This window comes from Taudactylus pleione, unplaced genomic scaffold, assembly GCF_031769625.1.
Source record: "Taudactylus pleione unplaced genomic scaffold, aTauple2 ptg000003l, whole genome shotgun sequence".
Lineage (NCBI taxonomy): Eukaryota > Metazoa > Chordata > Amphibia > Anura > Myobatrachidae > Taudactylus > Taudactylus pleione.
This window is the reverse complement of record NW_028284406.1, coordinates 2,581,819-2,606,796: the sequence shown is the minus strand read 5'-3', so window position 1 is coordinate 2,606,796 and position 24,978 is coordinate 2,581,819. Positions and strand designations below refer to the sequence as shown.

The window sequence follows — 24,978 nt, the reverse complement described above, 5'->3', positions numbered from 1 at the left end:
TACTGCTCGCTGTGTATACGGGCTCGTTATGTCACTGCAATTAGGTGAACAATTTGCTCTAAAATACCACAACCGGCGACACTAGCTTTCACCCTCTAGCAAAATGATACAACCAAAAGGTGTTAGGAAGTCAGCGCCACCCACCATAAACAGAGCATGATATTGCCCAAAATAGTCCTGTATTAGGTTCTCTTAACTTATCCAAAGAGCAGAACCTGAATTCCAGCTCCACCTTCCCAAATAGAAACAAGGATCAACGCCAGATGGTTTAATTATGTTGTAGTATCAAAAAGGAGGGACAGACGCTAAGCTAAAACATCACAGAAAGTCATTACAATAGATCAAAAGGAAGAAGGTTTTGAATGCATACAATATATAATCCACTTCTGTGCTGAAGCAAGCATATTTCTACTTCAGGGTCCATAGGGTATCCACAGGATACCTTGGGGTATAGGTGTGACGTCAGTCATCGGGCACCAAAGAGTTAAGCTTTCAGCCTCCCAGGATGCACTAGGTCCCCCTCCTATAACCCGCCCCCGAGCCAAGGCACCTCAGTTTAGTTTGGTGCCCGGCCGGAGTCGGGTGCACCTGTCGGAGTGGGGGCTAGAAGAGCCCCTGAAGCTTTCTTCTATGCAGCTGTGGCTGCACATCTGGATGTACAGCATGGACAGTCAGTCCTGACGTCCACGCTGTCTTCCCTACACCCCCGCCGGTACCAGAACGCCGGTACCGATCCGGGGATGCTGGTGAGCATCTGGGGTCACAGCTAGCGGTGACCCCAGATGTTCCGCACCATGGCCGGATTCAAGGCGGACAAAGGTAAGCAGCGGGGTCCCGCGGTGGGTCCCCGCTGATCACATGGTCCTGAGTCCCCAGGCAGGGGGCTCCCTGGGGACTGGCTGCAGCGTGGAGCCAGGCGACCATCCTGCGCTTCCACTACCCCCTGGGACAGCGGACCTCAGTAGAGCGGTAGCGCTGCGGCGTCCCAGGGGTTAAATGCATGCCAGGGAAGTGCGCCTTCCCTGTCTCACAGCCGGCGCCTCCCCCGCTGCACACAGCCCTCTCTGCACGCTGCCGACTGGTCCTGTGGCAGCGCTCCTCCCCCAGGCCAGCCTCCTCTCTGCTCCTCGGCGGTCATCTTCCTCTGAACGCATGGTGAACGCTGCTGGAAGCCTGGACGGAAGCATCGTGGTCTGGGTCCCCCCGCATACCTCTCCTCCGATTTGGGGCAGGTCTGTGTATGCTGCGCTGTGTCCTACCAGGCCCTGTGTCTGCGTAGTTGATTGACAAGCGCTGTTAGTGCAGGAATTGATATTTCTTTGCATTGTATGTGACTGTGCTAGCTCTGCTGCCTGTAACTTTTCTTCTAAACTGTCAGCTTTATTACTATCCCTGTTCTTTCTGCTAAGCCCTTGCGGTGCGGTGCTGCAGGGTGGTCTCTCGCCTATTTGATATATAATTGGTGAGAGGGGTCACATACTTGGTGCCATCATGTCTGAAAGTGATTTTCCTCTCCGGCTACAGTGTACTACGTGTAAAGTACCGTTAGCGGAGGGGGAGGGTAGCGCGGAGGGCCTCTGCCGGCAGTGTTTGTCCATGGCGCGGCCTCTTACGGTTACAGCACCGGTACTGGAGCCGCCCTGGGCTTGTTTCGCTCAGGCGCTTACAACCTTAGTGGGCCAGTTAGCTCCGCAACCCGCGTTTACACCGATGGGTTTGTCCCAGCAGTCAGTGGTGTCATCACCCATGCAGGGTTTCCCACGACAATTGGTGGTACCCCACAGTCTCCCTATTTCCCCGCTCCCGGTTTCTCAGGAGCCGGCGTGGGTTAACTCCCTGACGAGTTCTGTACAGCACTTGTCGGATGTGTTGCAAGGGGAGTCTGTGATCCGGCCACATAAACGGCCGGTGGCGTCTCTGTCGGCTCCTTATGAGGATGACGAGGGGACGTCTGATGATGGGGAGATTCTGGATCCTTACGATCAGGAACCTCTCCATACTAAGGACGCTGATGCTAAGTCCAAAGTATATATTCCTGGACTTATTCGGGCAGTCCGCACAGCCTTGGTGATTGAGGACGAAGTTCCCCCAGCGGCTAAATCTAAGTACGCCTTTTTTAAAGATGTGAAGGGCGATGCCACAGTCTTTTCTCTTTCAGGTCAGTTAGTGGACCATTTAGAGGAGGTGTGGAAACAGCCTGGCAAAAGATACCAGCCGCAGAGGCGCCTGGCGGTGGCTTATCCGTTCGCGGATTATTATTTTGCAAAGTGGGAATCCCCTCCACAGGTGGATTCTCACGTGACCCGTCTTGTCCGTAGTGCCACATTGCCGATGCCATCCATGTCCTCCTTTAAGGATGCTACGGACCGCAAGGTGGAGATCTGCCTGAAGTCCGCTTATTCCCTTGCGGGGGGGGGGGGGCAGCACGACCGGCTATGGCCATTTGCTGGGTTGCCAGAGCGATGGAGCGCTGGGCGGATTCATTAGAGGCATCTTTTGATTCCGACTGCCCGGCCGAACAGGCGGAGTTGATTGGTAATCTCCGTGATTCGGCCACTTATATCAACGAGGCGGCCTTAGACATTAGTACTCTGGTGTCTAGAATTTCTTCAGCAGCGGTGGCTGCTCGTCGCACCTTGTGGCTGCGATCCTGGAAGGCGGATGCAGATTCCAAAAGGGGTCTGGAGGCGTTGCCATTTACCAGAGAGGTTCTCTTCGGTCCGCATCTGGATAAGATTGTGGCCACGCTGGCGGCAGCCAAATCGGCTTGTCTCCCGTCGGCCGCTGCTCCTTCTGGTTCTGGACCATCATCCTTTCGGTCATCTAGGGCCCAGGGCAGGCCCAAACCACAGTCTTTTCCTCGACAGGCTGGCCCTAAGAAATCGGCCAAGCCCCGGAAGCAGGCATGGAGTACCAGACGTCCGGCCCCCAAGCCAGATGACAAGCCTGCGGCCTGACGGTCCGGGCCTCCCTTTGGGGGATCCCAAAGTGGGAGGCCGCCTGCTGCAGTTCGCCCAGTGTTGGTTGGTCACTACGACAGACACTTGGGTTCTCGAGGTGGTCTCCCACGGGTACGCCCTCTCCTTCCGGCACAGACCCCCGGCTCGATTCTTCACCACGGGTCTACCATCAGACTGGAACAAGGCTACAGAGCTGCGGAAGGTATTGCACACTATGCTCCAGGCTGGAGTTATAGTGCCTGTTCCATTCTCCCAGAGGGGCCAGGGTTTCTATTCAAATCTTTTTTTGGTACAGAAACCCAATGGGTCGTATCGTCCGATTCTCAGCCTCAAAGCTCTCAACAGGTTTTTGCGGGTTCTGAAGTTTCGGATGGAGACCCTACGGTCCATCATTCTGGCGCTGGAACCTGGGGACTACATGGTGTCTTTGGACATACAGGACGCTTACCTGCATGTCCCTATTCTTTTGCGCCATCAACAGTTCCTCAGGTTTGCAATCCGCAGCGACCACTTCCAGTTTCGGGCGTTACCTTTTGGCCTGGCGACAGCACCACGTGTGTTCACCAAGGTGATGACGGTCATGGCGGCTTCTCTGCGGCTGCAGGGAGTCCTCATGTTGCCGTACTTGGACGACCTTTTATTGGTGGCAGGATCTCCAGAGCTCCTTCTACGCCACTTGGGCCTGACCATTGCGCTACTGCAACGGCACGGCTGGATAATCAACTGGCATAAGTCCACTTTAATCCCGTCTCGGAGGATTCTGCACCTCGGAGCCTTATTGGACTCGGAACAGAAGAGGATCTTCGTGACGGAGGAAAAGATCTCTTCTTTACAGTCGAGGGTGCGCAGTTGTCTGCTCAGTCGCCGGGTGTCTCTACACTCGGCGATGAGGTTACTGGGCTCCATGGTGTCGGTGTTCGACATGGTGGAATATGCCCAGTTTCACTCCAGACCTCTGCAGCACGTGATTCTGTCCAAGTGGAACGGGCTGCCGCAGTCTCTGAAGTCCCAGACAATTGTGCTCACTCTGGAGGTTCGTCTGTCCCTTGCCTGGTGGTTACAGACGACCCATCTCAGCGGGGGACATCCGTTCTGGGTTCCAAATTGGGTCCTGTTGACAACGGATACAGGTCTTCGGGGCTGGGGAGCAGTTTCGGGTCCACACTTGTTCCAGGGCAGGTCGACGCCGACAGAAGCGGAGCTTCCAATCAATATCTTGGAACTCCGTGCGGTCTTCAATGCTCTCCAGCAGGCACATCGGGTTCTCCAGGGTCGCCCGGTACAGGTCCAGTCGGACAACGCTACCACCGTGGCCTACATAAACAGGCAAGGAGGAACCCGAAGTCGGGCGGCTCTCGTGGAGGTCTCTCGGATCCTGGTATGGGCGGAGCGCAATCTCCGGCCATATCAATGGTCTTCATCCCGGGAGTGCTAAATTGGGAGGCGGACTTTCTAAGTCGCCAGGACGTTCATCCGGGAGAATGGTCACTGCACCCGGACGTTTTTCAACTGCTGGTGGACAGATGGGGTCTTCCAGAGATCGACCTCATGGCGTCCCGGCACAACAACAAGTTGCCGGTGTACGGGTCTCGCACAAGAGACAAAGGGGCGTCTCTGGTGGATGCTCTGTCCGTCCGGTGGACGTTCCGGTTCGCATACCTGTTCCCTCCGGTCTCCCTTCTTCCACGGGTAATCCGGAAATTCAAACAGGAAGGAGGGATGCTCCTGTTGATAGCTCCCGCGTGGCCCAGACGGCACTGGTTCTCAGACCTTCAGGGTCTGTCAGTGGACAGTCCTCTGCGGTTGCCGCCACGACCGGACCTTCTGTCTCAGGGTCCTTGCCTTCACCCGGACCTGACTCGGCTGTCTTTGACGGCGTGGCTGTTGAGACGGCCATGCTGAGGTCCCGGGGGTTTTCCAGCTCTGTAGTGCGTACCATATTGCGAGCTCGGAAACCATCTTCCGCGAGAATATACCATCGCGTGTGGCATACATTCTTCCAGTGGTGTCGACCGAGAGGTTATGCACCGCGGGAGTTTCGTCTGTCTCGGATTCTCGCCTTCCTACAAGCGGGACTAGATCATGGGCTTCGCCTTGCTTCTTTGAAGGTACAGGTTTCGGCCCTGTCTGTCTGGTTTCACCGTAGGATTGCTACAATCCCGGATGTGCGCACCTTTATGCAAGGTGTTCTCCGCATTCAGCCGTCCTTTGTTCCACCTGTGGCGCCTTGGGATTTGGCTGTGGTCCTGAGGGCTCTCCAAGGACCGCCGTTTGAACCACTGGGCTCAGTGGATCTTAAATGGCTGACAGCTAAGACTGTTTTCCTTCTGGCTATTGCTTCGGCCAGACGTGTTTCTGATTTAGGGGCTCTTTCTTGTAGACCCCCTTTCTTGGTTTTTCATGGGAACAGGGCAGTGCTCCGCACTCGGCCCGAGTTTCTTCCCAAAGTTGTTTCCCAGTTTCATGTTAACGAGGAAATCGTTGTTCCGGCCTTTAACTCACCTGGTCTGTCAGTGGGTGAGGCCTCTTTGGATGTCGTGCGGGCCTTAAGGACTTATGTTGACCGCACTTCTTCGTTTAGGAAGTCGGACGCCTTGTTTGTCCTCTATGGCTTCCGTAAAAAGGGTTGGCCTGCTTCAAAGCAAACTTTGGCAGCCTGGATCCGTATGGCTATTTCTGAAGCTTATCTTCATGAAGGCCTGCCGGTTCCTCCTTCTGTGAAGGCACATTCCACTAGGTCTGTGGGTCCTTCGTGGGCAGCCCGACGTGGTGCCTCTGCAGTCCAGATCTGCAAGACTGCTACGTGGTCCTTTGTCCATACCTTCGTGAGGTATTACAGGTTTGACACCTTCGCCTCTCAGGATGCTTCCTTCGGGCGGCGGATTCTCCTTTCTGCACAGGAGCGTCCCCACCCTTAAAGGATACTGCTTTGGGACATCCCCAAGGTATCCTGTGGATACCCTATGGACCCTGAAGTAGAAAATATGAGATATGGTAAGAACTTACCCTTGTTATCTCTATTTCTACGAAGTCCATAGGGTTCCACAGGACTCCCGCCCTGTCACACCTGTGCTGCAGATGGGCTTTGCTCTGGTCACCGGTTTTTCCGTCTCCCTCTGGTGAGAATGTGATTCTTGTGTGTATCCAGATCTTTTTTCTCTCTCTTCCTTCTCCTCCTCCGGCCTATGGCTTGGTAACTAACTGAGGTGCCTTGGCTCGGCGGCGGGGTTTAGGAGGGGGACCTAGTGCATCCTGGGAGGCTGAAAGCTTAACTCTTTGGTGCCCGATGACTGACGTCACACCTATACCCCAAGGTATCCTGTGGAACCCTATGGACTTTGTAGAAATAGAGATAACAAGGGTAAGTTCTTACCATATCTCATATTATCGGACACTTTGGCAGTCCCCTCTCCAGGTAACATATCCCCTCTCCTGGATGCAAGATAGAATTGTGCAGAAACTGGCACTTCGGCAGTCCCTCCCCCTAAATTAGTGGGAGATCCTAAAGTGGACCAGTGGAGGTGTTTCTCATGGCAGCCAATTAGATTCTAGCTATCATCTAGAATGTACTGTGTAAATGATAGCTACAATACGATTAGTTGTAATGGGCAACACCTCCACATGTCCTGTTTAGAAGGCTTGATAAACCTCCCCCTATGTAACGTCCCCCTATCCTGTATGCAGGATAGCTGGAAGGAAACCCCGGGCCAACAATAGACCACGCTGGAAAATTGTTCTATTCCTAGTTGCCTATGTGACATCACTTGATGTTCCTACAGCGAATAAAATATCTCTGATAACCCGTTCTGCTGGATAACGCCGAAAGACAAAATGATGGAGATTGTTCTAATAGGTAAACGATTTGGTAAGGTATGAGGAAAAGCAATGGTTGCCCTTTAAGATATAGAAAATATTCAATATGTAAGGTTTGTTTTCCCGGTCTATAAAGTTCACTAAAACATTCAGCACAATGGTTGGAAGCTGCCAGGTCGCCTCCTTTGCACTAATCCACGAAGAGCAATGATAGCCAATTGCAAAGGTTTTCTGGACGAAGTACACCAGTGTGATTGGTCAAAGCTTCTGGCGCCATGAGCCTCTTATTTTACATGCATTTGTGTCGTCCTTGGCGAACGTCTTTTGCATTTACAGAATAGAGGGAGGACACAGGCGTTCATTTAGCAGTGTATCATGGTTTAAAACCATCGATGGCTAAAAAAAAAAAAAACCTCGTCATGGGCCATAGACCATTGATGGTTGCCATCTCTACTGGGTAGTCACCTTTTTAGCTCATGTTTGGAAGGAACGGGTGCACCCCAACTGAACTGCTGCTAGAAGCCTGTTGGGCAGAGGACATCTGAAACCTGGGGAGCTGAGCATGTTCACTGCCTATAAGGGACCGATTTCAATTGGGATTCTGGAGTTGGGAAAAAAAACAAAAACAAACGAACAACCCCAAAACAATGTTCTATTCAGGAAAAAAAAAATCTCAACAGAAAGAAAACTGCTACCCAGGTGGATGCAAGAACCTTATGTTAAAAAAAAAAAAAAAAAAATTATTAATATTCTTATCTCGTACTGTGCAACATTCAGTCTCTGCAAGGAATGTGAATTGAAAAAGATGATTAAATTGAATACTACTATTTAACCTCTGAGATGGTAACTACTTCCCTCTCCTCCATCTCCATATTCCCTATCCCAGTTAGATCTCTCCAATACAACCGGACGCTCTGAATCAGGGCCGTCCTTCTTGATTTATAGAGCGGCCTCCTGGCCGCTCGTATAGCTGTGGGTTACCTAGAGTGCTTTTGGCTCTACCAGAGCCGAAATCTCTCCCAATGACATCACTTGTGATGTCAGTGGGTCCGGCCCCAGCCGGTAGGCGTTCCCATGGGAACGCCACCGTCTGGCCAGCCACGCCCCCGGCCCACCCACCAAAGGGGGTGTGCTGTCACTCAACATCGACAGCACGCCCCCTTTGGTACGAGATCCAGAGCGACGGCTTGCCCGTTGTTATCCGGGTCTCGCGCAATCGCACAACGGAGCCGGCTCAGTCGTGCGCATGGGCACTGGGCCAACATCGACCCGCTCGCGAGCGGGTCTGAATCAGGCCTTGTGTGTGAGCCTGTTACTTCACCCCCCTCCTTCCTCTTCATCACAATTTTTTTTTCCCCAGGTTCAAATGCTGCACCCGGTCTCTGGGTTTTCCTGAATATAAATGAGCCCTTTAATGCGCAGCAGGATGACAGGGGCAGTATGGGTAAAGCCAGGGGTCTTTAATTGGATTTTAGAAGATTGATGGAACCCCAGGCCCTGCACATATCAAATGATCATTCCCATACCTGTAATTCCAGTGCTAGATTGTTACTATTGATTTGGAAAATGTGTAATCACAGTGAATGGTAAGCACAATCTAAACAAACCTTACATCTTTTTATATCCTTTCCCTACCTTGCTGTCATGAGATGGAGAGGCTAGATATGAAAGGAAGAGCCCAGAGTGAATGAATAGCACCATCTGCAGGACAGGGCATGTGGTGGCACAAATTGTGTCTGCACACCACTGCCCAATCAGTGTACAGCGAGGCGACTCTTGCTCTAAACCGGACTCTCTCAGGCAGCGCTCTCAGTGATACAAAGTATCGGCAGCTTTTTTTGTTTTTTTTAATGTCATTTTTAATTCTTGTGATTAGTTCCAGAATTAGGAAAAAAAATAAAAATCAGCAAAATCATTGAAATAAACGTCTGTACACTTATCCGAAGTATGAAAGCTGCTATAAATCTTGTATCAACTCGTAACTTTAGGTGAGTAGCGGTGACTTTATCCATAGAACAAAAAAAAAAGTACTGCTCCCAGATATTCTCGGCCTGATTTATAACCACGCGCAATATGGCTGCATCTAATCTATTTCCCCCCCGCTCCATAGATGCATCGCAACACCATACTTTTGTATGGAGAGTGCAATTCATAGGAGCACAGGAAGGTCTGCTTTCCGTTTTGCTTCACATAATCCATATGCCATCTCAGGATGGCGTATGCAGGGCCGGCTCCAGGGCTTGGAGCACCCTGTGCGGCACCTTAAAGGTGCCCTTACATCGCGCGCCGATGAAAATGGGGGCATGGCCTAATTACCAGAGGCCACGCCCCCTATGTGCTGTCATTTGGGGGGGCGTGCTCGCATGGCACGCCTCCAAGTAACGTCAGGCTGGGGGAAGCCTCACTAGCTGCCATCTCCCATCACTGAATGGATGCCTCGCGCATGCGCGCAGCATCCATTCAGATTCTGGCACCGTTTTTTAGCTCATGGGCTGGCTGCTGGCACTGACAGGCAGGCTATATGTGGTGGGGTGCGGCACGCTGGCACATAGTCACACACACAGCCTGCCCTGCCAGTGGTAGCAGCCAGCCTTGGTGATGCATTCACTTACCGTCTCTCCTCAGCACAGCCGCCCTCATCGCCTCGTCCAGGCCTCCACGACTGCCTAGTGCTGCTCAGCTTCACGGTTGCTGATGGTGCTGAGTGAGCCCCACTCGTTGCTCATCATCCGGTCACTTGTTGTCTGGTCCAGTGGCTAGCTGGCTGGCTGGCCGTCCGTGCTAGCTGTGAGCCCGGCATGACAGTTACAGCCAGGGCCGGGCCAGCCAGACAAAATGCAGAGAGAAAATCGGCGCGCCCTCGTGCAGCCGCTTAGGTGGAACATGCCTGGAGCTGGCCCTGGGTGTATGGATGCTTGGGAGAAGAGCAGTGCATTCTCCCAGGTCTCTCCGCCGCCTTCACGGACAGCAGCCAGTCTGAGGAGCCCAGGGGCATATGCCGGGTCTCCATCTCTGAATCTGACTGCCTGCTACCCAATCTGTCCCCGTCACCACTATAAATTAGGTGATCGGGCACATGTATATGCCAGGTCACCTGCTCAGACTGCCCGACACCCCAGTGCAGATACTTATAATATTTTCTTTAAATTTTTCTTATGTTATAGTAAAACTCTGGAGTATACTGAAATATCACCTCACTGCACATCACTTTGCTGCCGAGAACAAGCGCCATCTTCAGACGGCGCTTGTTCTCGTAGCCCTGCTCCTTCCTATGGGAAGGAGTTCCGGGGATGCGAAGATCCCTCCGCCGCCTTCTCACTACCTCCCTGGCGGCTGTACGAGGTCACCATGCGTAGCCGGGCCGACGGGGAGGATGTAAGTAGTGCAGCTACATCTGTAGCTGCGATACTAACCGAGGGGACAGCTGCTTTTCGGAGCAGTTGTCCCTTCACCAGAGCAATGATGAAATGCTCCGGTGTAATCTATCGCCTGCAGCGAGTTCAATACTTCATCGGAGGCCATACGGCCTTCGATGATGAATAGGCCCCTTTGCAGTTTTTGCCTCATCTCTCGTCTCCCTGCAGTCCCAGGGAGCTCCACAAAGCTGGTGAGTAATACAAATTACTACAATAAACAAACAAGATGTTTATAAGTTATAAATATCTTCTTTGTATTATTCTAATCATTTATATATCAGATTTCAGGCTCTGCCTCCCCTGACTGCACGTCCATTGGATTCACACTGTATTTGGCAAAGACACCTGGATAACAGTGGTACAACGGGATTGGTACCCCTTCATCATTGTACGAGATAAATCAAATTTGTCATGGCCCTTCCCCATGAGGCCACGCCCCCAGCTTTCTCCCTGCACTGAAGAGGCCGGCACCGCTGCACAGCTACGGCGGTGGAGGTGCCCAACCTCCTGACCGCCCGCGGGACACTTCATCTCGCGGGTGGAACAGCGGGGCAGTGCCCGAAAAACTGAACTGTCCCGCAAAAATCGGTAATGACTGGGAGGGGTGCACCCTCTGGTCAAACATGCCTCGAGCCGACCCTGCATGACCCCTTCCAACAGGTACAAAATGCTCTGCTCCTGGACTTCCCATGATTGCAGCCACCTGTGTTGAACTAGATAATTGATGAGCAGGGTGTTTCAGCACAAGTGGCTGCAATCATAATTTAAAAAGGAAGTCCTGCAGCAGAATATTTTGTACCTAGTGGAAGGGGTCACGTTGGAGGGTCTGCGCCTTACGTCCCTCTTTGGAAAATGGTAATTCTGCAGACCCTCCAACATGACCCATTCCATTAGGTACAAATTGCTCTGCTCCTGGAATTCCCTTTTAATTTATGATTGCAGTCACCTGTGTTGAAAACACCTTCTCATCAATTAACTAGTTCAACACAGGTGACTGCAATCACAAATTAGGTGGGAAGTCCAGGAGCAGAGTGTTTTCTACCTGATGGGAGGGGTCATGTTGGAGGGTTGGATTCTGGTCAGAGGCACCAAAAAGTATAGTGTCGCCTGTTGCTTACCTTCGGCGCCTCCCCCTGGGGGTGCCTAACCCTAACCCCCCCTTCCCCTAGCCTAACCCTATGTCTCCCCCCCTGGGAGCTGCTAACCTAACCCTCCCCCACGGCTGCCCGCAGCCTGGCTTACCTTCGTCCGGCATGCCAGGCTCCCGGCATAGGGATAATGATAGGCGTCGGGATTTCGACGCCTATCATTAGTCCCCTGTCGGGATTGCACAGTCGGGAAGCCGGCGGTCGGCATTTCGACCGGCTTCCTGACTGCATACGGTTTAAGCACCACATTTACCAGCAATCCAGCACGTCCCTGCTAGATTCACAATAACTGGGTAGCCACATTCTATAAATGATTTCTTCCTTTAATGTCCACTTAATACCAACTGAATTCAGACGCAGCAACAGCATCTGCAGGACTTAATGATGTACAATATGGAGTGTGGCCAAGCTAATCCCTCTGCCCTGCATACAGCACACAACCACTATCACCCAGATAGAAGATATTCCTGATTTACAGGACAGCGGAGATTAGCAGCTGTCTGCGTGTACTACTAGTGAGGGACAGCAAGCTGTATATATGTCACATTTGTCTAAAGGCCCCCATACATCAGAGATTGATTGCAGCAATCGTGCAATTTGCAATCGATTGTGTATAAAAATCTTTCCCTGTTTCAATCGATTGCAGAATTGCCACAATCGATTGAAAAAGGGAAAGATTTTTATACACAAATTGATTGCAAATTGCACGATTGCTGCAATCAATCTCTGATGTATGGGGGCCTTAACACCACTAGCTCTTATCTTATACCAGATTACTAGCTGGACAAATTAAATATTGTCTAATGAACCCAGCACAAAGATACTGATGGCAGGCACTAGGACCCAACACTGTCATTTAACTGGCTGGCTGCTGCCACTGCTCCCAATGTACTGTAGCAGCTGCAGGCTGTGATCTCTGCAGAAAACCAAGAGAGACCCTCACCCTTACACACAGAGAGACCCTGCACACACACTAACGCAATGAGACGTCAGACTGATACACTGTGAGACACTACCTGCACAGGAGGAGGTAAGTGACAGACCCTGAAAATTTCTGGGTTACCTTGGGTGGCTTCCAAATGCATAGAGACACCCTAGGATGGGAGAGTGTCAGAGGGAGACCCCTTATCACAGAGAGTTGTAGGATAACCTGGAAGCTGGGGAGACCTGGTAGATGGAGTGGGTGCTGGATTTAAAGACCTTCCCTGCTAGGACAGAGAGGCCCCAAGCATAAGGGTCTGTAGCTGCCAATAATAGATAGATGTCATCAGGGATAGGGGCGCTGGATTTGAGGAAGGACAGCAGGCAAGAATCAATTCTCTGACCTCAGAGACCAGGCCTGGGACCATTATACAGAGCGAACATCTGATCCGGTGAGTGCAGGGCAGGGAGAGAGTGCCAGCTGCCCTCCTTTACCCTCTGGCTCTGTCTTCTGTATTTTCTGAGTGGGCTCTGAGGACCCATATGTTCTTGGTCACAGCAGTGTGTTTGCTTTAGTCCGGCATGGTGGTCTGTGGCTTGTGGCCCTTTAAGCAGTCTCTGGGCTTGTCATCTGTGATGTTAGATAGTGCATTAATGATCCCGCTTCATATAATACTTCTGTATATTCATATTCGGTCTTATGTAAGGACATAGATAGCTCAGCAAGTGATTACATATCAGCGTGGGTCAGATTGCCCAGTAATCTGGGAGGATAGATGTCCCTGGGATGGTACTCTTATTATATTGCTTTATGTGGTCGGGGGTGCACTACAGGCATGACAGGATTCATAAACACCTGAAAAGCTGCATTTGGGTGTTCTTTTGGGCATTTCCCGAAAACTGGGTTATCAGCCCTTTAAGACCACCTTGAAAAAGCATATTTTACGATGCTGATCGTGGGAAAAAAACATGGAAGAGAGATGTGGATGCGCTATAGTAATGGTCCATGTTTAAGGTGCACTTATGTTTCAGCTCAGCAGAGAGACACGAGGATCTATGAAAATAAGGGTTCAGTGGAAAAGTGTCAATTATAGGAAAGAATGGAACATTATAGGAAAGAAATGCTCGTCAGTCGTTAGGATTATCCTTTGCTGTGTGACTAATGTACTATCCCGTGCTTTGCTTAGAGCCACATTTTCCTTTTACAATCAGTGGAGAATCATCCAGCCCCATGTTGAAAATAGTACATTTTCGCAGCTGATTTTAGATCGTGTAGGACCTGCGCTCCCTAACCAGCTCTCTAATGGTGCGTACACACGGTACGATCAGTCAGCGATAACGATATCGCTGACTGATCTCCCTGCACCTTCCCGGTGTGCTGGATGATCTATATCTATCATCCAGCACACCACCAACCCGCCAACGACGGGCCAGCGACCATCGCTGGTCCCTATGTAACCTGGATGATATTGCCCAGGTTGGCCTGTAGCACGGGCAATGGACAATATAGTTATTGTCCATCCATGCCCACGCATCGCTGGTCGTTTGAGGGTTGGAAGGCACACAAAAAATCTGAATGATAATGATATGAACGATATTGTTAATTTTTATCGTACCGTGTGTACGCACCATAGGTCCTCCGAGCTAGACTTGTCAGTTGTTTTTAATCTATTCCACAATTTACAACTATGGGGGTTCTGGTCTGCATTATATTATACACAGGGGTTTAATACTGTGAACAAAATGCTGGTGCTGGTTGTACTAAGGTGGCCTAAAGGCCCCCATACATCAGCAATTCTGCAATAGATTGTGTATAAAAATCTTTCCCTTTTTCAATCGATTGCAGAATTGCCACAATCGATGCTGTATGGGGGACTTTAGATGCTAATTGGAAGCTCCTATTCATGGAAGGATTATTATGTCCAAATTGATGATGTTCAAGGTTTGGAGTTACTACTGGATGTTATGGCAGGTTTTTTTGAGATATGGGGGCTTATTTACGAAGCGTTGGGTTGTAAAACCCGGTTCTTCTGGTTGTGTGTATGCCCGATATTTAAAAGTGCAATGCTTTCACTAGCAATACATAGCTAGTAAATGCATTCCCCATTTAAATTTCGGGCATAAACTCCTTCATGTACCCAGTTTTCTAAGAATTGACACTCATGGACTAATGCTGGGTACACACTAGGTCATCGGCCGACCCGTCTGACAATTGGTAAGTGCATATACACTTACCAATCATCCGCCTGATGTGTCTGGACGGATGTCGCAACTGGGTGGGCATTTAAATTTGCCCGCCCAGTTGAGCCGTCACTCACTGCCGGGTCCCTGCAGCAAGTGCACGGCGATTGGCAGGTCGCAAATTTGTGAGCAGAGGGCGTATCTGAGAGGTGACGTGACAGACATGCCTCGTCTAGCATACTACAATTATGGCATAAATAATATAAGGGTTAATTTCTAATGTTCTATGTTATACTCTTTGGGATAGATGTACTAAGCCCATACTTGCCTACTCTCCCAGAACAGCCGGGAGGCTCCTGAAAATAGGGTGGTGCTCCCAGCCGCCCGCAAAAGAAACCATGTCCCCCAGTGCCCGTTGCTACCCTGGGTCAAGTTGGCAGAACATGCGGCCAATGGCACGATTTACGGTGAATCACGTCAACTTGGCCCTGCCACCTGCTTTCTAGTGCTGGTAATCCGAGCAGTGTCTAGTGGAGCCCAGATGATGCAATAGCGTCACCGCGCTCCTGGCACCGCCCACTTCAGCAGCTCCATGCCCCCTCCTCCAGTGCCAACCTAGCTGCCTCCCAGCGGGGGCAGCCCAGAAGTCAGCAAGGTGTGGGGATACACCTCTGACGAAATCGCCAGGTGCGAAGAAACGCGTTAGAGGTCCTACTATACCCAATAGCCTTTGACCTTAGCTATCTAACTACGACTCAGCACTAGCGCTGTCCACTTCACGGAGTATCTACAGCTCCCTGCATCCGTTATCCCCGCAGACTCCTGTTCATATGAATCTGGAGCCGGATAGAGACATCTGTAGACACCCGGACGTAAAGGATTACCCAAATACATACGGGACATACTAATCTGCAGCGGTCACAACCGGCCGGTGTGGTCCGTTTGCAGACGTGACAAGGCTAGATGCCAGGTAACCGGATGTTTAAAATGTATGCAAGCTTGAGCCAAAGGTGGCAGACTGGCCAGATGGGAATGACCGTGAAGTGGTGGTCAGCTTAACAAATTATTGCAATATTTTGGAACCAACATTCCCTGTATTCAAAGGAGTTACAGTTTGAAAAGCAAATGAGTGCCGAGTTTGTATGTATATATACAGTATATTATATATATATATATATATATATATATTTTCTCTTAACCAAACACAATCAACACACTTAACGTGCCACTATAACACTTCCTGCTTTGCCTCTTACCGAGGCGAAGAAGTAAGCACTACCGATGAGATGTATGAACATCTCATCGGCTGGAGCGCTAACTCCCCCCTCTGGCGCTACCCGCTAGAGACTGCAGCACATCAACCTAGTGTTGATGCGCTGTGTCAGTCACGGCCGGCTCCACTGAGCATGCGTGGGATCTCGCAAGTATCGCGAGATCCCCGCATGCAGCCTGGAGCCACGCTGTCCCTGCTGTGGGGATAGGGCAGCGCCAGGCTGTAGCTGTCAATAGCGACAGCTACAGCGGCGGGTCAGTAGAACTGACCGTTCATACATGGCCCAGGCTATCGGCGCTGCTATCTTGTAGATAGCAGCGCCGATAATGACAGGTGCGCATAGTGCCCCTGTCATTTACCGCTCAACCCCCGATCATGCATCGGGGAGAAGCGGTATCAGCGCTCACAATGTGCGCTGATACCGCTTCATACATCTCCCCCATTAACACACAGATTCCATAGACTAGGACTAAGCGCTGCTGTATTAATTAATTAGCAAGTATCGTTAAGCCATGGAGACAGATAAAGTACCAACCAATCAGCTATTAACTGACTTTTTTCATACACCTGGAAAGTGACAGGAGCTAAATGGTTGGTACTTTATCTCTCTCTCTAAGGCTAAGTATATCTCCCTCATAGTCATCAGCTGCATGTTCAAAGACTTGTGACCAGAGCGGTGTCCTGAATCCATAATGCCCTTTGTGTCCCAGTGACATGTGGGACATCCGTTCAGTGCCGGGACTTGGTACAAAAAGCAAATACAGGAAACTACCGTACTTCCCCTCTTCCCTCAGAGTGTACACAGAGAGGAGGCGTTTAATAGGAACTATTCATAGGAAGGCAGCCAGTATATGTGAAAATATATATATACACACACACACACATACATACATATACACAGTATATAGTATCACTGAATAGATGACAATATTTTAACATACAGCATTCCCCAGTATTTGATACACAAATGTTTATACACCAGATTATTTTTAATTTAATCCAGAATCGTATTGTGGAACTATGGCAAAAACTGAAATTAGCGTAATTTCCTGGAACAAGGGAGAAATCCTTTGAACCCGGAATTGTCAGGGCCATCAAGATTCGAGACAAATGGTGGGCCTGGGTGATATGAAGTGGATGTGGCCAAATCCGGGAGGTCTGACCATGCCCCCTCTGGGAAAATAAATGAAAAATACTATGTGCACCTGCAAAGAGGCTGTCACGGTCTGAGTATTCTGTAGATCGGGTTCGGGACCCTTGGGTCTGACTGACGTGTATAGGAAATGAGGTGCCTTGATGATACTTTGGCTCATGGATATGAACAGGAGCTAGGTACACTAGTGACAGTGTAGGAACCACAGACTTGTGATATGCAAGGATACTGGCCTGGAACCGGGGTGAACAGACCAGGTCCACTGGGCAACCCCTCGTCTAGTGACCTGTGAAGGCCAGTAAGACCAGGAATACAGTCCAGGAACAAGGGTGACCCAGGGAACTCAGAACAGTATAGTACTGGTAGATAGGAACTCGGGGCCTGATTCAGAGCCAGATGCTCTTTGAGAGCGCTCGCTCTGAATCAGGGTGTCCCTTTTTTTGACAACCCACAGCTTATGCGAGCGTCCAGGTGATGGTCGCGATGGTCTTGACCTTCAGGCTTGCGAAGGAGACCCTTGTAGTAGGGTCTCGTGGCCGCAAGCCCCAGTGGACTTCCTGCTCTAATAGAGCAGAAAGTCCACCTACTGACATCACGAGTGATGTCAGTAGGGCCGCCCACAAACAGCAGGCGTTCCTTCGGGAACACCCCCGTTTGTGTAGCCACCCCCTCCCGCCCACAAAACGGGGTGAGCTGTCGAACAACATCGACAGCCCCTTTTGTAATGAGTCCCGGAGCGAGAGAATTTCTCTCTCGCTCCAGGGCTCGCGCATGCACAGGGGGGACCATCGACCTGCTTGCGAGGGCTGTGCGCTCGCGAGCGGGTCTGAATCAGGAATCGGAGTCTTACGTAGTCAGAGTACAACTTGTGGAAGCTGTGACTCTGGTGCTGCTCTGACGCAAGACCTGGAACCAGTGAGGACCTCAGAAATGGAGAGCCTGGATAAAGTAATACAACTACTGGACACCTCAGTGTACAGACTGTATACTGCACACTGAACCCTAGCCCTGGAACCAGCACTCTCCTCTGAACCAGCCCAAGACAATAGCTCACAGCACAGGGAAACCAATACAAGTTCAGCACAAGTATAACCCAATAACCTGGGCAACCAACGAGCACAGAGTAAAAGAATAGGTAACCTGCATGCACTGTCCCAGCGGTAGGATGGCAGGAAGACCGTGGCTGCACTCGCCGGCTCTGCACTGAGGGGTAGTAACTCGGTAGAAGCTGCTGCACTGACAGGTGATGATACACAGCGGCAGATGACAGGCAGTACACTTGCTGGCTGAGACAAAATGGCCGTAGTAAGTCTATATGTAGCGTGGGAGCTGCGCCACTGACATGTAACAAAACAGCGGCAGATGGTAGCAGGTCTGTATGCAGCGCGGAACTCAGTGGTAGATGGTAAATAGGGAGAATTCACGAAGTAGCAGATACAAGAGTCACACAATTGCACGATGCACGCCATAAACCTGGAGATTAGAACTAGACCGGGAATGAACGCATTGTTTAGGCAATGAGCTGCTCACAGGAACTGGTTTAAATAGGGTGTGGTGAATGGCCATTGGTCTGGCTGACCAGGTGAGCACACAGGTGCATCAGGTAATTAGTGTTCCATCTAGCTCCGACGGCAGGCAGGGCGCCGGAGCAGGAGAGGGCAACTTTGTGCCCGTGTCCGAAAAATGGGCGTGGCCATGCAAAGGGGGTGTGTCTATAAGATGCGTCCCCTTGTCGTCATACTTACAGACACGCCGGGCAGCCCCCAAGCGCTGCAGACAGTGAGAATAGATGCCGGGCGCATGCGCCCGGCGTCTCTTCTCCGGCGGTGACCGGGTCACCGCACATTTCTCCACCCGCAGGACACTGTTCCGCGGGTGAAGACGGCACCCACAGGCTGTGAGGGCAGGGTGCTTTTTGCCCTCCAGAAGGAGGGAAAGGCGCCGCGCCCCGCTAAAACAGCCTAGTGGGAACGCTAGGTAATTGCTAACGAATGTTTCTGCACAGGCCTGGATACAGCAATGAAGGAGTGCCTGAGCTAAGACCCAGATTCATGACAGAGGGTATGAACGATATGTCGTTCACTGCCGACACCCTCCCGAACCTGCACAACCTGACAGTATCCTCAGGATGGATAGCAGGTTCGGGCGATGAAAGATGTCGACAACAACCACCCGGAGCGCACATTGCTGATCCTTGACGGCATATTCACTGCCCGATATTGCGATGAGGAACGATAACGATGTAATTATCGTTCAATTCGTCCAATACATCGTGTAGCGGATACGCGTCTTTATCTTGGGCCCAAGTAATTATTACCTGCTCCACTCCTCTCTCAGCGCCCCTGAGGATTGTCACTGGATTTCTGACGTCAGTGTCAATAAGGGGTATATTTACTAAAGTCTGGGTTTTTAGAAGTGGAGATGTTGCCCATAGCAACCAATCAGATTCTATTTAACATTTAATTAGCACCTTCAAGAAGAAAATACCTAGAATCTGATTGGTTGCTATGGGCAACATCTCCACTTTAGTAAATATACCCCTAAGGGGCGAATTCAATTAGAGGCGACAAGCCGCGATCGGCTAAAAGTGCGATGATTTCACCTCATTTGGCTGTTTGGACGCAATGTTTTCGCCATGCGCGTCACCGCTTTTCTCCCTATTCAATTGCAAAAGAGGCGAAAACGCCGGTAGGCGAATGTGGTGAAAAGCAAAACTAGCGAAAAGGACAGAATATTTTGGGGAAATCAGTCTGTACCCCATTAAAAGCCTAACTGACCCTGGGGATCAATATAGAAGAGTATTAATAGCCCTACTATAAGTATTTAGAGATCTTTTATTGAGTAAAAGGGCTGTTATATGCATAAGTGTGGAAAAATGATATAATAAAGCAATATTTTTTTGAGAAAAATAAGTACCGTAGTTAAATTTGGGGTACATATAAATGGGTACTAGTATATTTTGGGGTCTCTAAAGTGAAGATTTAAAAAAAAAAAAAAAAAAAACACCTGCGGCAGCCTCCTGCAATCCTAACAACACCTGTCCCAACCTTATAGGCCCCCCAAATACCAGGCCCACTACTTTTTACCCAATTTCCAACACTTTTTAAATTTTCACCCAAAAAATGTCATGTCTTTTATTTTTTTGGGGTGAATTAAGATAATTTTTTTTTTCCTAATTAGTCATTAGGGGGGAGGGGGGGTCCAAAGGGTTCTCAACCAAGGGCCTGATTCAGACCCGGGCGGTATCTGCAGTCCGTTCGCAATTGCCGTTGGTTGCTAATCTGCGCATGCGCGAACTACACTGTGCGATCACAGATCCCGCGCTCGCCCAGGAAAAACCAGCCCAGCAGAGTGAGTGGCAGGAGAGGCCGTTTGCGGGTGGTGACAGGGGCAGTCCAGTAAAAACGGGGGGTTGGAGATGTGAACGCAGGCGTGCCCGAGTGTTTCAACGCCGTTTTTGAGGCGTGCATAATTAACAGGCAGCGTCATAGTACACGTCACCAGCCATTTTTATCCTCTGTTTTCCTCGCAATGCTTGCGGTAGAAAAAAGCTACCACAAGCACTGCCTTCACATCCGATAGTGGTCGATGTACCAATGTTTTCATAAACTTCCAGGAGATGACGTGGGGCAGTGGGCTTCTCTGCATACTGTAAGGGGAGTCTGCATACACAAAGTGAACGCTCGTACAGGTACAATGGGCGTGCTTATGCCTTGGTGAGCGATCGCTCCCCGCCGCGTCACTTTCAAATATTTGCATACGCATCATGCGAGCGTACGCTCATAGCGACCGGGTCTGAATCAGGCCCCAAGTCCCCACATTTGTACCCCAAAATATGGATTTTGCTATTCTTTTCTCCTGCCTTTTGCTGAAGAAACTTTTCCCTCGGCGAATACATCCTGGAATTGAATACGGATATACTTTGAAGACAGGCGAAAAGTACAAATCGATCGTGGCTTTTCACCTCTAATTGAATACGTCCCTAAGTCTCAGACACTGAGTTTAGTGTGGCATTTATAAAGTTTTTCTGTACAGAGGGCCTGATTCGCGGCCGCTCGTTCGCTCCGAGCGATGTTCGCACATCTGCGCATGCGTATGGGTTGTAATGCACATGCGCCAACAAGTCATTGCGGTCGGAAATCGTTGTGCTCGCAAAATAGCGAGTGTCTGCTAATTTGAGTGACAGAATGAGGCGTTTGTGGGTGGTAACAGGGGAAGGTGCTTGAAAACGGGGAGTGGAGATCCGAACGCAGGTGTGCCAAACGGTCAAAACGGGCATTTTAAGGGTGTGCATAATTAACAAAGCAGCGTCATCGACCACGTCACTTGGTTGTCTTTTAGCCTGAACTGCTCGCATGATTGCGGTAGGAAAATGCTACCACAAGAAGCAGTTCATACGCCTTTCGATGTACTCGATTAATCTAATAAATAGCGGAGATGACGTATAATGCGAGCGGCCAAGGGGCGTCTTTACAAAATAGCGAGCGCATGTTTCGGACGCTCGCTCAGACATAGAGGCGTCCACAGACCGCAAAGAGCGAGCGCTCAATTTAAATAGCCAGCCCCTTTTTTCTGAACGAGCGTCCGCAAATAGCGTCCGGCTCTGAATCAGGCCCAGAGATGGTAATGGGATGCCTAATGAATAATATCGTGAGGTGCCTCAGTAATAACACAGGCTCCTAGTAATTATGGGAACACAAATGGCTTTCTTCACTCTATGTAGATGGAAATACAATAAACAGCAATCTGGCAAAAATGGGGGTTGATGTATTTTGGGTGCCAAGCTAATTTACTGTTAGGGGGCAATTCAATTGTTTTTTTTATGGCACACTAGGTAACGGGCGCTCAATGTTGCAATTCAATTCAATGGCTTGTCACGCCTAATTAGACTGGATTTAGCCACGTAAAACAGCTAAACCCGCCTAAAGTCCTGGTTGTTTGGGTGTCCAAAACCAGGACACGTATTGCACATTTCTGCTTACCACCTCCGGAGGGTGCGAGCAGAAATACCGGCGCTGGCGGCTGTCACGCCTGAACGGAGCAACAAGTGAATTGCTCTGTCGGGCGCCCTTTATTCAAAGGCGAGAACCATTGAATCCCCCCTTAGAATTGTCACTGTGTGCAGTGGATTGCATCTAGTCTACTCTAGAAGCAGGGGAGGAACTATGGGAGACAATGGAGGCGCCTGCTGCCGGGCGCTAGCACTGAAGGGGCACCTCCTCCATTGCCCACAATATATCATACTTGCCGACAATCTGGCTGCTCCTTCCGGGAGGGAGCAGCCAGATCGGCAGAACAGGGGGCGTGGCCGGCAAAAGGGGGCGGGTCCAAAGGAGCTGAGGTCGTTTGCGGGCGTGACAGGGGGCGGGGCCACACGATCGCTCATTTTAGCCCTGCCCCCGCTACACAATGCAGAAAAAAGGCATTGCGAAGCAGGGGGCGGGGCCAAAATGACGCGAATCGCGTCAGCGGCCCCCCGCTGCCCGGGTTAATCAGGTAATGGGGTCGCGGGATCGGCGGCAGTCGGGAGTCTTGCCTGCCTTTCCGGGGGGGGCGGGAGCTGCACCCGTTTATCGGGAGGTTCCCGCCCGAATCGGGAGGGTAGGCAACCCTGCAATATATTCACCCCACTGAGGGCTGTAACTGTGTACCCGGCGTGTACCGTCATGGCTGCCCAATAAATGGCACCTCCTCCCTGCACCTGAGAAGCCACCATACACTAGTGGAGAGCTTCGTGTCAGACCATCAGCTGCCGTCTGCTCCTAGCTATAGCCTGTCCCTACTCACTGGTGTTCCTGCTCCTCAGATTATGTCAGGGTGACACGTCGGGCATTACAATGTCAGCAGCTGTGACGGGGGGCACCAAATTATAACTTGCCTCAAGGCGTCTGGGATGAACTTACGCTACTGTCCAGAAGAACTATATTATGACCATATGCAGTGGTCAGTTCATGGTGATTTGTGCAGTGTAACATATACATTTTACAGCAGTGACAAGCAATAGATAACCCCTAGGGCCTTATTTGGCCCTCCGTGCTTTCACCTGCGGGCTGCTTTTTGTCAGATTTGTAATATGCTTGTCACACTTGTTACTACTAGTGTAAAATGCTAGTATGTTATTGCTGATAGGTGTCCCTTTCTATCTTTAAATGTAGTGCTTTAACTTATTACTAGCATTAAGGGTAATGTGTGGTCCTATTGAGGTTTAGAGGGCCACCCATGTGCCCCTGAAGTGTATCAAGTTGCCTGTCACTGTTACTTGCCTGATACCTGCCTCTGGTGCAATGGATGGGTAAAGCCAGGTGAAGTGTATCAGACGGAGGGGGTAAATGTAGCAAGTCTTGGAGAGTGGAGAAGTTGCTCACAGTAACCCATCAGATCACTCTCCAAGCCTTGATACATCTCCCCCTGATTAGGTCAGAGATGTGCAATCTGTGGTCTGGATCAGAATACGAAGTGGTGTCTTATAATCTGTTTATGGGGTCCTGTGATTGTCATATATACCATATTTTGTGAACATGCGGGAGAGTTTTAGGGGTATAGCATATATAGTCCAGGCAACAATAACAGCGTCACCTTACCAATAATTGAAACAAAGGCCAATAGTACATAGTACTTCATAGGTTCTGGGCTCAGATGTGAGGGGGTTAACCTAGGCCAGGTTATGTCCCCAGAGCCTTCTGTATGCTTTATACGGTCACTGTGTCATCATCAGGAATATAATTCTCTTGTCCTTAAATCAGCAGCACTTATCTCCGGGGAAGGGGGGGGTTAAAAGCCGGACACATAGCAAATGCATTGAAAAATCCAGAAACCATGTAAAGTGTATTGAATAAGCCGGAAACCATACAAAACGTATTGAAAAAGCCGGAAACCATGTAAAGCGTATTGAAAAAGCCGGAAATCTTATTAAATGCATTGAAAAAGCCGGCAACCATAGTAAATGCAAAAAAGCTGGAAAGTCATAGTAAATGTATTAGGCAATACAGTTTATAGTTTTCACCATCTCGGAGAAGGTGTAAAATTCTGCAAAACCCCTATTTTGGGCTAAATGGGGGGACTTGGTTCAGACCTTTTGGACACCCCCATAATGACTAATTAGGCAAAAAAATGTTTTAATTAACTTAATTCCCCCCCAATAATGGCATGTCATTTTAGGGGTCAAAATGTAAAGTGTGTTGGAAAATGGGTTTTGAGTAGTTTGGTGGGTAATATGGGGGGCTGTATGGATGAGACAAGTGTTTTTGGAATTCAGGTGGCTGTTTTTTTTTTTTAAAGTACTCTAAAAAGACACAAAAATATACTTGCACCCATTTTTATGTACCATTAATTTAAGTGTGGGGCTTTCCATGATTTTTCCACTGTTAAAGAAAAATGCATATAACAGCCATTGGACACAAATAAAAACCCTCAAACCCTTTGATTTTGCCCAATAGTACACGTCTAAACTATTACCCAATGTCAGTTTACCTTTTAATGGGGGGTTACAGGCACATTTCCCCATATTAGGCACAATTTTCACCGTATTTTTTCATACGAATGCTGCATTGTGTATTTTGTAATAGACCGAAACAAAAGAAAGGGAAGAGATTCCACACAGAGTTTATATTGAAAATCAGTACATACCAACCATCCATCTGCATTATATTATATGACATGATATCGCATGACATTTGAGGATCACATTTAATCCCACTGTCATCCAAGTCTTCTGCTCAAACCCTTTATATAGATATGGGATATTATACCCAACTGAGGGAACTTATTGCTTAGCATAATTTACACTCTGATCACCTCCAGACTTCGGAGAAACCTCCACGCTGATAATGAAACATTCGGAGTAACATTTCCGGACTTTACATCAAGCATGGCAATGCACACTGATTGGCCGTCAAGCGGGATCAATCCCTCTGTTACCGTGTAGTGAATTGTATTATATTGAATAATTACCCAATTTAGGGAACTTATCATTTAGCATAACCTCTGTATACTTTCATTATTCTAAAATCCTGTGGAGACTTCCACACCCATAAACAACACACTTGGATTAGTATTGGCCAAAAATTATATCAGTCATGGCAGTCCCTGCGGATTGGCCGGAAGGTGGGGCCAC

General features: G+C 49.7%; 1 protein-coding gene across 5 annotated transcripts in view; it reads left to right on the top strand.

The window, feature by feature from the left end:
• Window positions 1-12,227: 12,227 nt before the first annotated feature.
• ST6GALNAC6 (ST6 N-acetylgalactosaminide alpha-2,6-sialyltransferase 6) overlaps window positions 12,228-24,978 on the top strand; it is a 33,970-nt gene continuing 21,219 nt past the window's right edge. For 4 of the 5 annotated variants that reach the window (XM_088464141.1, XM_088462673.1, XM_088462950.1 and 1 more), the window contains exon 1: window positions 12,228-12,367. The gene's annotated coding sequence lies outside the window, so the exon portion shown is untranslated. Of the gene's footprint in view, window positions 12,368-12,647; window positions 12,711-24,978 lie in introns of those variants that run through there. The other variant, XM_088463514.1, reaches the window with a different exon arrangement.